This window comes from Pteropus alecto, unplaced genomic scaffold (assembly GCF_000325575.1).
Source record: "Pteropus alecto unplaced genomic scaffold, ASM32557v1 scaffold61, whole genome shotgun sequence".
Classification (NCBI taxonomy): Eukaryota; Metazoa; Chordata; class Mammalia; order Chiroptera; family Pteropodidae; genus Pteropus; species Pteropus alecto.
The window spans coordinates 4,891,366-4,907,283 of record NW_006434835.1 but is presented as its reverse complement, the minus strand read 5'-3'; positions in this window follow the sequence as shown (position 1 = coordinate 4,907,283).

Below are 15,918 nucleotides of genomic sequence, written 5' to 3'. Positions count from 1 at the left end.
TCCTCCCAGATCCTCAGACAGGAAACAGGGGCCCGGGAGATCAGCCCCAGAGGCCAGAGGCGCATCTCTCACGTAGGCCTTGCCGGCCGGAGTCGCTCCTGCACTGGAGGGGTTCAAAACGCTGGCGCAGTGGGCGGGCGAGGAGCCAGGCAAGGAGACTGCCACCCTGCCTGGGGGAGGGGGGTTCCCAAAGCATGTTCCCCAGACGCTGCAGGGGACAGGGTTCTGCAGTCACAGAAGTCACAGTGAGAAGCACTGCCCACCCCACTGCTGCCTGAGTGTCACGAAAGTCCTGCTGCCTTAAAGGTTCTGATAAATCCCGCAGGGGAAAAAGCTCGTTGAACTCTTGAGCTCCGGTTTTTAGGAAGGCATTTGTCCACGGTAAGTTGCCATGGCACCTGGGACTCTCTGGGCACTGCTGCTTGGAGGAGCCCTGGGCTGCAGAGCAGCCTCCGAGCCTTAGGAGCCCTCTAGACCCTTGTCGCCCTGGCGCTGGTGTCCCTGCATCAGCCCCGAGCCTTTAGCAAAGCCCCACGTGGCATCGGGCCCGACCTGGCTGTGCCACGAGGCTCTCAGGAAAGAGCCGTCTGTTCCTGTGCAGAGAGTGAGGGCAGCAGCATTCGCCCAGGCCACAGGGACAGTGGCTCTCAGGAGAATTCTTAGGGCTGCCCCTCCCACATGGACAGCCTGCCCCCCCCCCAGATGTTGGGGTTACTTGTTGCAGAAGGCAGCCGCTATCCCGGAGGGAGGTCTGGGGTGCTGGTGGAGAAACTGCAGCTCTGTCCTTCTCTCCCGGAGAGACAGGCTGCGGCTGGGGCGTGCGGGGAATCGGACCCGGGCCTCCCTTCGGAGCCTGTCCGGCGTCCCCGAGCTCCAGCCAGGCCTTTTAAACACATCGTCCCATTTGGTCCTCACCATGTGAAGTCAGCACTGTGTTCCCTGACATAAATGAGAAATGGAAGCTGAGAGAGGCTAAGTGCCCTGCGCAGGGTCACACCGCTGCCTCCAGGGGTGGGGTGCACTGTGCTGGGGACTCACCGGCCACAGGGCCTGAGCTCCCAGGCTGGTCGTCACCAGCCACCGAGGGATCTGCTAGCACGATCCTGCCCCGACAGGGGTCATCGGCCCTCGGCCGAGCGAAGCCCACGCGCAGGTCCCGGAATACCATAAATTCAAAGCGTGAGCTATTGTCCCTTCTTGTCCTGCGTGACCTTGTCATCTTTAGCTTCCAGTCTCCAATTTGCTCTGGTTTAATGGCGATGAGTCATCCTCTCTCCTCCAGAAAGCTCCTCGAACCCCTCTTCCTTCCCAAACTGTTTTCCACTTGACCTTTCCAGCCTGCACAGTCGGCCGGCCATCTGGGGGAGTGGGGCGCCGCCCGCCCCCAGCCGACCTGGGGGACAGACGCCCTGAGAGCGGCCCCTCTCCTTGTAGCTGCGGGCGCTCTGGAGTCCGTGGGTGCTCGGGTTTGCATCTCAGCCCTATGGCTCAGGCACTGTCCAACCTCTCTGAGCCGCATTCCCTCCTCTGAGGAAGAGGAATATTAACTGCGGAACCCCCCGCCCCCCACAGCTCTGAGACATGGAAAGCAGCTCTCAGAGTCAATGCTCAACAGCTATCAGGCGTTCAGAGGGGTTCACCTTTCCTGACGTGGCCAGACCTGGGACTTCTTGACTTACGACTCCTCAGACGAAAGCTTCCAGGGACACAGGAGGGCCCACCTCTAGGGAGACCCCCCTGCTGGAGGCGGAGAGCCTCCATGTGGCCCCGATTGCTGTCTTCCTGGCCAGGCCTCCAGGCCTCTCTGCAGAGATGTGGCATGTTTGGGGTGCAGACAGGGGACTCACATGCCAGCCTATCACACCCTCTGGCCCAGGACTCGGGACCTGAGACCAGCTGCCTCTTGCTGCCCTAAAGCAGGAAGGCGCCCTGAACTGAAGGGGCCAAGTGTTGTGGCTGAACGTTTGTCCCCCCAAATTCACATGTTGAAGCCCTAACCTCCAGGGAGATGGGACCGTTAAGGGGGTGATTGGGGTTCCTTGAAGTCATAAGGGTGGGGCCCTAGTCGATAGGACAGTTGTCCTTATAAGAACTGGGCGCAGAGGCGGCCTCTGCCTACACCAGGAAGCTGTCATTGGAAACCGAATCTGCCGGCACCACGACCTTGGACTTCCAGCCTCCAGAACCAGGAGAGCTAAATGTCTGTCGTGTGTTCTGTTTGGCAGCCGAGCTGCGTCACAGAGGGAGCGGGAGGCCCTGTCTGACCCATCGTGCCCCTGACAACCTGACCCGGCTCAGATTCACCAAAGCAGGTGGGCGAAGGGCTGGGGGCTGCAGTTCGGGGTGCGAGCAGGCGTGGGGAGGCCATTTCCCAGGGAAGGAGGCACAGAGGGTATCACCCACAAATCCTCAGAGCAATGGCTCTCAGGCTCGACGGGGCAGAGAGGATGCATCAAAACACAGCCTGCTGGGCCCTGCCCCTGGGGTTCTGACTCAGTGAGTCTGGGGTGGCGTCTGAGAATTTCCATGTTCAGCGGGTTCCCAGGTGCCGAGATGCTGCTACTCCAGGGATATTATGTTGAGAACCGCTTCACCAGGGAGTGTGGAGTCAAATGGTCAAGGTCAGAGGCGGGGAGTACAGGCGCCCCCTCCCCCACTGTCCAAATGACAGACAGCAGTGAAGTGGGAAGGAGCTGACACCTGTCAGAGCCCTGCGCACGTGGCTGGGCTGCGCATCAGCCCGTTCCATCTCAGGACAAACTGAGGAGGTGGGTGTCTCCATTTTACAGACAGAATCCTGGCTCTCAGAAGTGAGTTGACGTGTCTGGGGTCCCACACATGGGATGGGGCCAAACCCCTGCCTTTCCTGTTCTCCCAGTGACCCGTCATCACTGGGACCTGGGACACACAGGGTCAGCCCCAGGCCTTGGGGCACCCACATCTCCTTAGACGCTGCAGCAAAAACAGAAGAGCGGATGCAGATCCGGACACGGAGGAAGCCTCTCCCTCTGACCGCCTGGGCTCTGGGTCTCCTGCTCGTTTCAAGTGACTGGTCTCTGGTGCATTCGCCATCACCTCCCGAACTCCCCCCGAGGACTGTTGAAATCCAGGCTAGGTAGGGAGGAAGGTGTGTGTCCTTGGCTGCAGCTGCCAGGTGGAGAAGCCGCAGGGCCTGCAGAGAAGCTGCGGTCCCACAGTCGGAGGCCTGCTCCGTGGGTTGCTATGACAACCTGGCTGCAGTTGTCCGTAATTATAATTAACTTCTGAGTTGATCACTCTCCTGGACCCTCTGGTGGAAAAGGAGGAGGCAGCACTTCACAGCAGTGGGAGGCGAGGGGGCTGATGCCAGAGCCTCTGGGTCACTCCTGGGACTGGGCCTCGAGAAGGACCATCCATGCAAGGCGGGGGGCACCAGCAGGCTGGCGGAGACCCCACCCCCCAGAGGCTAGCTGCACAGGGACCTTGGCAGTAGCCCTGCCGCCCAGCACCGTTCTTACCTCCTCCGAGTTCCCCTCTGGGGTGTCTGGGAGCAGGAGTCAGGGTCGTGGGCCCCAGAGCACCCGGGGCCTTGTCCTGGCTCTGCCTGACTCGGGTGGCTCAGAGTGCTGCCTCTCTGGGACCTGAGAACACAGAGTGCAGAAGACTGATGTCCCCGAGCCCCTGTGGAGGGTGGGGACAGGCCTGAGGTAAGGAGAGGGGTAGTGGGCAAGGCCCGGCCCAGCCTGGCTCCATCCCGCCTCAGACATGGCACACATCATAATGATGGCTGGGGTTCGCTGAGCACTGACCAGGAGGAAGCCTCTCTCTCTGACCACCTGGGCTCTGGGTAAGCCCCTCAACGTATCTGATCCCAGGAAAGCACTCGACTATCGTCAGACCCATTTGGCAGATGAGCAGCTGAGGCACAGAGGGGCTTCGGGCTGGGTCCAGGCAGCCTGATCTCAGCGCCCGCTCCTGTGGACTCTGGCCTCGCTCGAGCCTGTCGTATGCATTGGAGTTCGCCAAGGCTTTGGTTGGAAAAACAAGACTCTGCTTCTAAAACTGGTTTGTAAACCACTGTTGTGGTCTGACTTCCGCATCTAAAGAGAAGTAAACCGAGTCTCTGGGAGGTGAAGTGACCCGTCTAAGTCCACTCATCAAAAGCCCAACCCAATGAGCACAGCCATTGATTCTAGGTTTCTAGTGACTTACAACTTCATGGTGATTCGATGGGCTTTCTCGTCTCTCACTTGTCTCTCTCTCTCTCTCTCTCTCTCTCTCTCTCTCTCTCTCTCTCTCTCTCTCCCCCTCTCTCTTTCTCTCTCGTCAACAGCCGAGGTTAGCAGCTGCATACAGATTTTCCTCTATCTTTCCTCCAAAACATTGATTAAAACACTGGCACAAAGGACAAATAAATATGAGTCCAAAAAAATCACAGAAACCTTCCAAATCCATCCAACCCTGCACAATTAGCTATACGCGTTAGAAGTCTGGCGACTCGGCCCTTTGTCCAGTGGGCTGTGCGTGAGCCCACTGGCTGCTTCCACCCTGGTTCTCGCGGCAGAGGCGGGGGCTGACCCCGAGCCCGTCCTCACACTGGCCCATCCCAGGACCCGCAACTGCTCCGGGAGAAAAGGCGAGTTGCCGTTATTACTACTTGGGACGTCTCCCTCTCCTGGTTCGGTTTCCCCACCAATCAAAGAAGTGGGAGATGGTCACTCAGCCCCTCCCAGCCCCGGGATGTGCCGAGCTCAACACTAACTTCCTGTGGGGACGCTGGCGTTACTGGGCTGGGGTCCCTCTCCTTGCAGTCCCTCCCAGCTCACTGCAGAGCCGTGGAGAAAACGGCGAGGTCAGGAGGGGTCGGCATGGAGTCCCCAGCCTCGTGCCAGGCTGGGGCCCCGAGACCAAACCTCCTTTGCATTCGGCCCTCGGTCTGGGTCGCTCTCACTCCTGCTGGCCAAGGACCGCAGAGGTCACTGAACTTTCCTGAATGTGAGCCTCCCAGGTGGGATGACCGGCTGTCCCAGTTCACTCAGCCCTAGGGGTTCCCAGAGCGCCGGGTTTTCAGTACTAAAACCAGGACAGTCCCTGTCACCCTGGATGAGCTGGTCGCCCGACACCCAGGCAAGACAGCTGCGCAAATCATTAGTAAGGAGAAGCTCTGGGAGGGAAGGGAGTTTGGGTTTGGTTGTGATTACCCAGTTTGGGGAGCCGAGGCTGTTTATGAACTGCAAGTTCTGTGATTAAAATAGCGAAACGCCAGGCCTGTGCCGGTCAGCGGGACCCGACCACAGGAACGTTTGCATTCCTGATGTACTAGACGCTGTCTCCCTGAGCCTGGACGGGCAGCACAGCCCAGGGGAAGAGGAGCCAACAGGAGGAAGCCCCGCTCTGTGTGTGCCACAGAAAAGCGACTGAACTTGGGGCGGGGGAAGGAACGAGGGGACCCCCGAGGGGCCGACACCCATCACTGCGTCTCTGCCAGCTTCCCAGAGGCCACATCGGCCCCACCCACCCCGAGGGCACCCGGTACATGCAGAAGTCCTCATGCCATGACGTGGAATGATAAGGCGGAGAAAAGCTGGTGCTGCCCCCCGCCTCTGCCCACAATGCTCAAATCACGGACCTTCCCCCGCCCCATCTTTTGAAAGAGCCTGTGTTCAAGTGAGTGAGATACATAAAAGTAAGAGCAGAATGTAAAGAAGACCAGGTAATTCCCACATCATCCTTTTCCCTCTGCAAAAGGGGAAGGATTGGTGGCAAGTGGCTTGATCTTCTCAAATTAAGTTGCCCCTCGTCAAAATATATGACCAGTGATGACTAAAGCACCATGGTCATGAGCGGCTTCCTTGCTTGCTGTATTAGAACTGACTCTGTGGAACCCCTGTAGTGACATTGCCCTGGCCCAGTTGTCATGACCTCGGGTGGGAGAGAAGTTACAGGTGGCAGGGTGGCTTCCGAAGACCGGAAGCCACTCTGCAGTGGGACTAGGAGAAAACCTGAACCATTGATCCCCAGGGAGGGACAGTGTGAAAATGAGCTGCTCAGTGCCCAGAAAACATATCATAAAAAGCAAGCCGTGAGTCCGTCCGATGTGAGTGCTGTCCCAGCTTGAGATCATAATGAAAATTAGAAAGTACTTGGAATGGAATAATAAACTCCTATAGAGCAAACGTGTGGGGTACAGCCACAGCGGGACTTAGAGGGAAATTCCTTGTCTTTAATGCAGAGAAGACGACGGACTGAAAAGCAATGAGCTCATATCCATCGTGAGACATGACAAAAGGAACAGCACGATAAACCCAAAGGAAGTAGAAGGAAGGAGTGAAAATCAGAACACAAATTCATGAACTAAGAAACTAAGGGAAGCGATTAAACCTAAAGTTGTTTTCTTGAAAAGAATAACAAATAAACTATTGGTGACAATGATCTAGAAATAAAAGGATGTCAGTTCCTTCCCTCCTGCAGACAAATTGCAACTCTGCCTCTTAATAGCTGTGCATCTCTGGGTAAGTTAATCAACTTCCCTGAGCCAGCTTCTTCATCTTAAAACGGAGAACTATAATACCTGCCTAATCAGCTACTGGGAGAATTCAATGCGATAATAATGTGTGTTAAGCATCTGACAGGTAGTTGAAACTAAATAAATCATACTAGTGATTGTCATGGTGGTGATCGTGGTTATAAATGTTCTCTCAGAGCCCCAGAGTGCTTCAGGGGACAGGGCAGGGAGGACTTCCTGTCCTGGGAGGAATCAGGGAGGGGTGATTTCTGGGCTAAGCCTTGGGGGATGAGGAGAATTTAGAGCAAAAAGGAGGACAGTCCAGGCTGGGAGCACAGTGAGCAGGACACAGGAGGCTCAGGCCTGAGGTCCGTCACTTCCCCATAAAATAAGAGTGCCAGGTCCCTTCTGAGGGTGGCTGGGTGAAGCAGTAGGCTGACATTTGAGGCCAATGTTGAAAATACAAATGGGCTTGGCTCGTGGGTTTCATGCATTATGCAGCCAGGGTAAATAATAAATGGCTTGGAATCTTTTTAACTATTTGGTTACTGATTTCTGTCTGGGATGTTGAAAACACAGCAGTCATACCCAGCCTGTCTCTACAGTTAAGGGAATTATGTTCACACGAACATCGGCACACAAATGTTCACAGTAGCTTTACTCATAACAAGCAGAAACTAGAAACAGCCAGATGTCCTGTAAAGGGTGCATAGGAAACGCACTGGTACACGCATGCCCCAGAACACCTGTCGGCAGTAAAGAAACAGCGCACTGGTCCACACAGCCATCTGGGCAGATCTCCAGGGAGCTCCGCCGGATGCACGAAGCCAATCCCAGAAGGTTACAGATGGCTTAAGTCCACTCGCGTAACATTCTTGGGATGACGGAAACATAAAGATGGAGAAGCGATGAGTTTGAAATGGTGGGAGGGAGGTGGTGGGGCTGTAACTGAACAGCTGGAGAGCCCCTGGGGGTGTGGGAACTGTCTAGGTCTTGGTAGAGCCACAAACCTACCCAGGGGACAAAGATGCATGAACTAAACACACACACACATGCGTACAAGTGAAACTGGGGGTCAAATGAGATGGGTGGGTTGCATGGGTGTCGGTATACTGCTCGTCATGTTGTACCAGAGTTTCGCGAGCTGCTGCCACCGAGGGAAACCGGGTAAGAAGTTCACTGGCTCTCTCTGGCTTCTTTCTCACAGCTGCATGTCGATCTGCAATCATCTCAAAACAAAAGATTTAATTTGAACAAATATATATGGTAGACTGCTGAGTGAAAAGGGTAGACCACAAAACTTAATAGTATGATAATGGTACTATTTTAAAGACCATTTGAAAATTTACACCCATCTACTAAGGCTACACAGTGGCCCACCCCGCGAGCCAGCAATCCCACTCCTAAACATATTCCCAGGAGAAGCGGGTGCATGTGACCAGGAAACGTATACAAGTTTTACAGCCAGCGGTCAAGAACGATCCTCATGCCATCAATAGTGGAAGTAATCGATTGTTACGTTCGTCCAGTGGAATCCTTAACGTGGCAATAGAAACACACAATCTAGTGCTTCACACAATGCTGATGAATCTCCCTGAGCAGACGATGAGCAAAAACAGCCAGACACAAAGCCCACGGACGGTGGGTTCATTTATATCAAGTTCGGGAACAGCGAAACCTTTCTGTACGGATGGGTCAGGATAGAGGTCAGGGAGAGAGTGGAAGGATGTCCTGGGAGGGGCCTGCAGGAGCCCCCGGGCGCTGGCCCTGTCCTAGGTCCTGATCGGGTGGGGTACTTGAGTGTGCGTATTTGTAAAACTTAGTCAAACCACACACATAAGATCTGTGCACTCTGCTGTGTGTTGTAGCTCAATATACTTTTTTAAATAAGAGAAAAAGAACATGTATGCCTAGATGAAAGAACAGAAGGCAATTTAACGGCCTGTGGGGGCACCTCGAGGGGGCTCCGTTACCCCTCTCCTCCCTCTCCTCCAGCTGAGGCCCGAGACTCTGTGCTGGGCGAAGCTCCAAAGCACTCAGAGGCCCAGGGCTGGTGGGAAGGGCTGCTCCCCTCCAATGGGGGGGTCCTCCGGGTGAGACCTCTGCCTGAAGGAGTGGGGGGGATAGGCGGGGGCTGCAGAGTGGAGAGCTCGAACTGGGCCTCCCCTCGAGCCAGACCCAAGGGCCCAGCCTGCTCCCAGGTGACATGCTGACCCCAGGAATTAGGGTTTGGGCAGCAATGACGGGTCAGCGTTAGCCACCATCATGCACGTTGGGGGTGGTGGAGGAGAAAGGAGACCTCGGAAAGAGGGAAGAAACAGGCAGGCGGCAAACGGAGAGCGGGGAGAACTTCAGCCACAGCCGCGCCTTGTCGGGGAGCCCTCCCAGCGCCCCGGAGGCGGGAAGGGCGGGCCGGGATGGCCATAGCTCTCCCGATTTGCAGATGGGGGAACCAGACACAGCGAGTTGAAGCCACTTGACTCAGGACTTAACTCTATAAGCAGCGGAGCCGGATGTGAGCTCAGGCAGCCGGAGTCCATGCTGGTGAGCGCCCCGGGGTGTAGGGAGCCGGCAGATGAGGGAGGGGGCCGCGGGGCGGGCGACAGGGAGGGGGAGAGGAGGCTCGGTCATCCGTGGTGCCGCCGTGGGCCCCGCGCTGTGCAGGGAGACTGGGAGTCCTCGCCCAAGGAGCCCGCAGGCGGGTGACCGTGTTGGCTCCTGGGGAAGGGCTGATCGGAGGATATCACTGTCCAGCAGGTGTGCCCGAGCGCCTCTTACCTGCCAGGCCGGGCTGGAGGCCCTGGTACCGTCAGGACGGCCGAGCACATACACACCGGCGCCCAGGGCCCAACGCTTGCATTAAGGTTCTGCTGTCTCCACGTTGAAATTCTTAGTGATTTTTGAAGGGTCCTGACATTCTCTTTTTCAAATGATGTCTCTAGTTCTGAGCGCAATACTGAAGCAAACACTCCAAATTTCTCCCCTGCATGGGATTATGGTCTAGACTAGAGGCCGAGCCCCCAGGTCAGAAGGGGGAAGGGGCCTGACGCACGCACAGGAAGTGAGCGTCCGCCCCTATCTGGGGAGAGGGCGAGGCTTGTCCTTTAAAGCAGGAGAGGCATAACTCAATGCTTCTTACAATTTCATTACTGGAAAAATCTATCGGCCCCAGGAGCATTCTGCTTACAAAATTGAACTAAAAACGAAAGGGCATTCGCTGTGCCTTCCCCGAGCTCTGCGCTGAGCTGGAGTCCCATAAATCACTGACAAGGAGAGAAGGGATCACCGCTCAGCGCTTCTGGTGGCGGGAGCTGGAGGAAGGCGGCACCACCGAGGGCCCCCCGGGGCCACCGCCAGGCTGGCCCTCGGCCTCCATGCCTCTTTGACCCCCTCCAGAATGGTGTGAGGGAAGGATCGGCACCCCCATTTAGAGCAGAGGAACTGTAAGGAACGTGTCCGGGTCCCACAGGAGCGAGGGGTCGGGGCAGGATCCAGCCCAGCATCATCTGGCTCCAAACCCAGGTCCTGCAAACTCACCACGTTCCCTCGCTCAGCGTATTCTGCTAAAACGCATTCGGTCCCGGCTGGAGTCCCTACTCTCTTATCTTTTGGCCTTGGCTTTGGGGGCTCCTGGGCCAGGAACAGCAGCCTACCCCGACCAGATCTCTCTTCGCTCTCTCTCCTTAATCCCAGCAGCAGCCTTGGGGTGATAGGACTGAGGAGGAGGACGCTGGGCCACCCGCAAACAAGCAGCAGAGGGGCAGCCGCGATGCCAGCAGCTGCCTGTGCAGACTCTGCAGACTCACTGCCTGGGGTCCGTGCTCACTGCCTGTAATGAGAGGCTCCCACGTATCTATCTGCTCAGAGCAGAGGGTGATCACAGCGGCCTCTTTCCTCCTGAGGAGGCCTGGGCCCCACATCTCGAAGCATCCCGCAGCCCCAAGGTGCCAGCCCCTGCCTGGGAAATCTCCTTAACAGCCTCTCCAGGCCTCTGGCTTTGAGCTGGTTTTGAGCACAGCCTTCCTTCTGGCCTCTGATGTCTAATCAGCCGTTCGTCTCCTGTGCTTTCAAGGGGCTGTGGCTGGGAGGGAGCAGAGGCCCAAGTCTCCCACTCCCTCTGCTGCTGGAGGCATCCGGGAGTGTCACGGGTCCTTCCAGCAGGAAGTCGGGTAGGGGGGAAGGAGCAGGGAGGGGACAGAGAGAGACCCAAGCCTTAAATGACCCCCCTCACAGCTGAGGCCTGTGTCTGTCCCCATTACAGGCCCAACTAACTGTAGCCACCAAGGGTGGCTGAGCTAATCAGTTGGCCAGACACCTCCTTGGCATCGTTCCTTCTCTCCCTCCCCTTCTGTGTCACTGTCACACACACACACACACACACACACACACACGGAAACAAGACCGATGAAACAGCCCGTCCACAAGAGCTGGGCTGGGGGCTGCCAGTGAAGGGACTATTGGGCAAGCCGGCCAAGCGGTCCCGCCCCAGGAGCGAGGACGTCCGCTTCTGCTTCCGTGATAAGAAGCCGAGCCCCGCATCATGGTGCATTTATGTTTTATGTCTCCAGCCACTTGCTCAGGCTCAAAAACAAATTCCAAGGCCCAGCCTAGGGGGAAGCGTGATGGTTAATGGGGAAACTGCAGATGGGTTGTTCTGGAAGGCAGGAAGGGTGACGCGTAGGCACAGGAACACCCAGCCTGGGGGTTTTCTGAGCACCCCTGAGAGCTCGGAGGCCTTTGGGAAAGGCAGCCTTCCAGAAGGCCATCCGAGCCTGGGTCTCCCTGAGCTGGCCTTGTGGCCGGAGGAGCTAGGGTGGGCTCCGTGTCCGAGTAGGGGGGAGCTGGTCGGGTGGCTCGCAGGCTGGGCTGCCCCTGGCCTGGCTCCCTTGGGTACTAGAATTTAGATTTCAGTCGGCGGGTGGGGCCGCCTGATCTCTGTAAACTGGATGGCAGCCAAAGCCTCTGGGGACTCGGGAGCTAGGAAATCCTGGCTTATCTCCCTCTTCTCCCAGTTCAAAGCCTCCAAGACTTCTTCAGATCTCTGGGGCCACATCCTCCTGGTGGCCTCGGCCACCAGGCTCCATCTTCCACCCCTGAGGAATCCAGGTGTGAAACTCAGCTCTCCTTCGAACTCAGAGAACGTGACCTTCGAGGTCACTCACACAGAGTGTTCAGGGTGTCAAGAGGACTCTGAAAGGGGAGTTTGCGCAGGGGCCACACCAGCAGCAGCCGTACCGGTCTCGACGCCGTCTGCTGGGAGCGCCCACCCTCCGCGCTCCACCCCACGGCCCCAGCCCAGCCCAGTCCACCGCCATCGCCCCGGCCTTCTCCGCTTTTACTGTCTCTGCCCCAAAACACAGAACCTGCCTGGAGCGAGGCGCCCTTCAGTACCCCCGCTGAGTGGGTGCCGGGACACCTAGGTCCCCATGGCGTAAGAGGGCAATGTTAGGAACAGTCCCCAGACGCGGGAGTTAATCTAACCGGTCTGTCCTTTCTGCTGCACATCGGCAACTACCCAGAAAGGGCGCTGCCACCCGAGAATTTACAAAGGAAAGCGAGTGACGAGGGCCCAGCGGGCTGGCTACTGGCTCAGGGAGGAGACGGCCCGAGTCGGTGCCGCCGTGGGCCCCGCGCTGTGCAGGGAGACTGGGAGTCCTCGCCCAAGGAGCCCGCAGGCGGGTGACCGTGTTGGCTCCTGGGGAAGGGCTGATCGGAGGATGGAAGAGTAAGGGGGTGATCGGGTGCAGGGCGGGGAGGGAGAAAGGATGACCGGATGGACGAAGGGGAAGGAGAAGGCAGGGAGGGGATGAATACAAAGCGCAGAGTGACGTGGGGCTGGAAGGTGGAACCCCCAGACCCACCCAGAAGTCGACGCCCTGCAGAGCTGTTTGAAGGGCAGTGGGGGAGGCAGGGGGGCCGGGTGGGAACCCCCTCAGAGCTCCACGGTCGTTGGTGTCAAGACTATTTTAAACCAAAGATATGAGATTCAACAGGTGCGGAAAGAAGTCTTTGGGGAGCTTTCTTACCTGAGCAAAGGCAGACACTTCTGCAAACGAGGCTGCCACGGATCTCTTCCCTGGGGAAGTCCCCCGCCCGGAAGAAGCTGCCAAGTCCACGGGCATAAACACACGTCACCGTCATCGCAGTCGCCGTGTTTCCCTAGGGTTCCCCTAAAGGCTGGCGCTCTTCCCTGAGGAACCTACCTCCCTCCCTGCAGCCTCTCCCCTCCCCCCGCCACGGTGCTGGGTCACAAACCTCCCTGCCCCCTCCAGTTACCCGGCCCACCTTCTGTGCACATCGCTGCATACGAATATACTTTGTGCATCTATTGTCAAATTCACAGACTCCAAAAACGGAATTGAGGCTCTCAGAAGGAAAAGCTTTCCTGTCGCAGTTTGGTGTGAAGCTCTGAGAGAGCTTGTCTCCGAGCGAGTCCTGGACAAGCAGGTGCTCCGGACAAGCGGACCCTTGGCCAAAGGGCTCATTAAGTGCGCAGAGGCGGTGGCCAGGCCACTGTGGCCCACGCGGGAGGAGAAACCAAACAGCCACCATGGAAAACGGGAAGGGCCAGGCCATAAGCATTTGCTGTGATGAACTCGAGGTGGGAGTACGTGGCCACCGGGGCTGGGGGCCCTGATCCTACCGGTCCCGTCTCGGTCCAGCCTCACCCCGTAGCCAGTCAGTTTGCCTTCTCTTGCAGGGGTGGCATGCTGAGCAAAGCCTCTTCCCAGCTTCATCAAGGGACCACTTGCATCCCTCGACGTCACCTCTGAAGTCCCCCTGGAGCACCTTCTCGGCTGCGAACTTGGCTCTAGGGTGGTTCCTCCGCTGCGCCCAGCTCCAGTCACTCCTTTCTCACTCGCTCGCTCATTTATTCCCCAATTTACCCGTCCTGTTACCTACTCCGTTTACTGAGCGCTTACTGTGGGGCAGGCGCTGTTCCAGGCCCGAGGAAGCCAAGGCAAGTAAGAAGCAGTGGTGCTGGGTGCAGCGGAGGCACCAACCACCCTGCAGCCACGTTCACAGCCAGGAAGATGCCCCAGGGGGGACGTCACGGAGAAGGTGGCATCTGAGCCTGTCCTGAAGAGGCTGTGACGGCCTCTGTGACAGGCGTCAATGTGTGCGCATCAACAGGCTTTTACGTCCAGCTTGTGAAGGCGTAAGCTCTCATCCCATTGCCCCTGCCATCATGCTGGCATCGGTCCCAGCAAAGCGAGGGGTGTTCCTCGTGCGGACACGCCCATTCCTCGCAGGGTCAGTCACCCTCTCCCAGGCCCCTCACAGGCGGGAGAGACTGTGAGCCAACCGGACCCCTCTAACCGTCCACTCCCTGGAGGCCTGGAACACTTCAGGGCGCAGCATACACTGCATTGAGGTTTGGGGGGTCACACGGCAGGGCACCTCTCCCGGTGGCTCCTGCACGGCAGAGCCAGAGCCCGGCGGTGAACAGGCTTGGGCTCCTTCGTCAGCAGGGCGATGCTTAGTCCCCAGTGCCTCCTGGCTGCGGATGACGGGCAGGCCTCAGTTTCTCCAGCTGTAAAATTGGATCGTAATAAGCTACCTCTGGGGATCGTTTGGAGGATCCAAAGAGACCCTGGATGTGGAACATCTCGCCCACTTGCCACACAGTGAGCAGTGAGCAGAGGTCATGTCCCTGACCCCCACTCTGAGAAGAGGCCCCACTTAGTTGTAACCTGGCATCTGGGGAGGGCACGGAGCCTGTTAGGAGCCAGCTGACAGGTTTGCAGGTTCTCAGGAGGCGGCGGGGAGCAGAGCAGGGTCAGGGAGCAGGGCCGCGCCCCCAAGGGTCTGTGACCAGTGTCCCCCCGCCCCGCCTGTGTGGCTCCCACAGCCGCTCTCTGCCTGTCTCTGGGTCTCACTGTCTCACCCACCTCAGCTCTGCAAGACCTGGTTAATTTGGAGGAGTAATTTTAATCAATTAGAGAAGTGTAAAATAACTGTTCTGCTCTGCTTGGGAAACGGGCCTGTCGTCTTTAAGGCTTTATTGAAAAGGCATTAAGATGGAATTGTGTGTTCCTGGCAGGTAGGCAGCGAGGAGGGGCTGCTGGCGGGGGAGGGTTGCAGTGCGAGCCGGCTCCAGGGAGCAGGGCTCCATCTGCTGCATGTCAAAGCCAGCTGCTCGGCCAGACCCCAGGCCCAAAGACCTCCGAAGCCACACGCACACACGCACACACGCGCACACACACTCACACACACCCCCTGTGACGACCCAGTGACCTGCCCCCGCTGCCATACCTGCCCCCCCCGTGCTGCTCACTGCCCCCTCGTCTCCGGGCACCGCTGACTGTGGAGGGGCTTCTGCACGCAGCCCACCTCGCTGTCCACCGCCCGCAAAACGAGCGACCCCCTCAGCGCGTGCGCACGGTAAGCAGGCGACCCTGGCTCAAACCAAACACTCGATCGAGCAAGTCAAGTTCATCTCTCCCAGGTCCCTGTGGGGGACGGATTCGCCCCGCTATCTTCGCCGCTCCTCCCTGGTCGTGTTTCCTGTGTCACCGCGCTGGTCACCCAGGAAAGGGTACCGTCATGCCGACCGTGAGCGCCCGTCGGCTCGTGCCACCTGCAGATCTGTTTAGAACCATCATGTCACGCAGGCGTTAAAATACGTGTCTCCTCTGTGTTTAAAACGAGGACCTGGAGTGAGACGTAGCCAGTCCCCTGTGTCCTGTTGGCACCCCCAATTAGCCCTGCACACCCCGCTCTCCACACGGAGCACAGCCCAGAGGGCGGTCAGCTCCGGGCCCACTCACTGGGGATCCCCACATTTGGCTTCAGCCCTGGCCAGAGATCTCATCCCACAGACCTCTGGGAGCACACTGGGAACGTGTGAGCAGGGCTGCCACAGCGCCCTCCGGTGAGCTGGGGTGAGGGCGCCAAGTACCCGCAGGGCCCCTCCGAGCGGGTGGAATGCAAAGCCGTTCACGCCAGGAGCAGTCAAAGGATGAGGGAGTAGAAGGAGGGTGCTGCCTCTCGCAGCCATGGCGGCCTGTCCCCCTGCACGCGGCTGACAAAGCTGAGGCTGGCGTAGCAGCTTCACATGCCAGGTGGACAGCTGGGGACCAAGGGAGTGGCTGTGGGCGCCTCCTGAGAAAAGGCCCCGCGGGATGGGTTGATCCCTCAGCACCTGCTAGCGCATGTGGATTTTATAGTGTGACCCTGAGCTATCAAGTCATGAGGGTGATGACGTTAAAATGTCATCACACTTGAGCACTTAACTAAGTGCCAGTCCCTATTCTCAGTGTACTAACAGCTTCAGTCCCCGTAAGGCACCTACGAAGTGGCGTGACCATTATCTCTACTGAGAACTTAGGAAACTGAAGATCGAAGTGACTGTTGCACAGGTATGGTGAGCGGCAGAGCCCGGATGCTGACCCGGGCGCCCGCCCCCACGGCTGGCGGTCGGTTATAACCTT